The sequence below is a fragment of the Lagenorhynchus albirostris genome, chromosome 14, assembly GCF_949774975.1.
Source record: "Lagenorhynchus albirostris chromosome 14, mLagAlb1.1, whole genome shotgun sequence".
NCBI classification, from domain to species: Eukaryota; Metazoa; Chordata; class Mammalia; order Artiodactyla; family Delphinidae; genus Lagenorhynchus; species Lagenorhynchus albirostris.
This window is the reverse complement of record NC_083108.1, coordinates 47,991,336-47,991,916: the sequence shown is the minus strand read 5'-3', so window position 1 is coordinate 47,991,916 and position 581 is coordinate 47,991,336.

Below are 581 nucleotides of genomic sequence, written 5' to 3'. Positions count from 1 at the left end.
TTTCTTATGGCTACACTGTATTCTATATTCTAGGTATATCAAAATATTACTATGTAGTATAAACTATACTTGTTTCCAATATTTAGGTTTTTTCTAATTTTTCACTATTATAAGCAACTATGAAAAACAAAATCATTGTCTGCAGATTTTTGTATATATCTCTGATTACTTTCTTAGGAAAAATTCCAGAAATGGAATTCCTTGTTCAAATGCTTGTACATTCTAAGAGCTCGACTGGTTCAGCCAAGTTGCCCTATAGAAAAGTTTCATCAGTTATACCCCGATTAGCGTTGTATTAGAATATGCTTAGAATATCGGTCAAAGATGTGGAAAAATAGGCAGTCTGGTAGGTAAAACTACTGATGTCTTTTTTTTTCCTTTTTCTTTTTTTTTGCCACGCCACATGGCATGCGGGATCTTAGTTCCCTGACCAGGGATCAAACCCGTGCCCCCTGCAGTGGAAGCACAGAGTCCTAACCGCTGGACTGCCAGGGAATTCCCTTAATTGATCTTTTTTGTTTTGAAATAATTATAGACTCACAAGAAGTTGTAAAAATATTCAACTTTGCCTAGTAGTATCA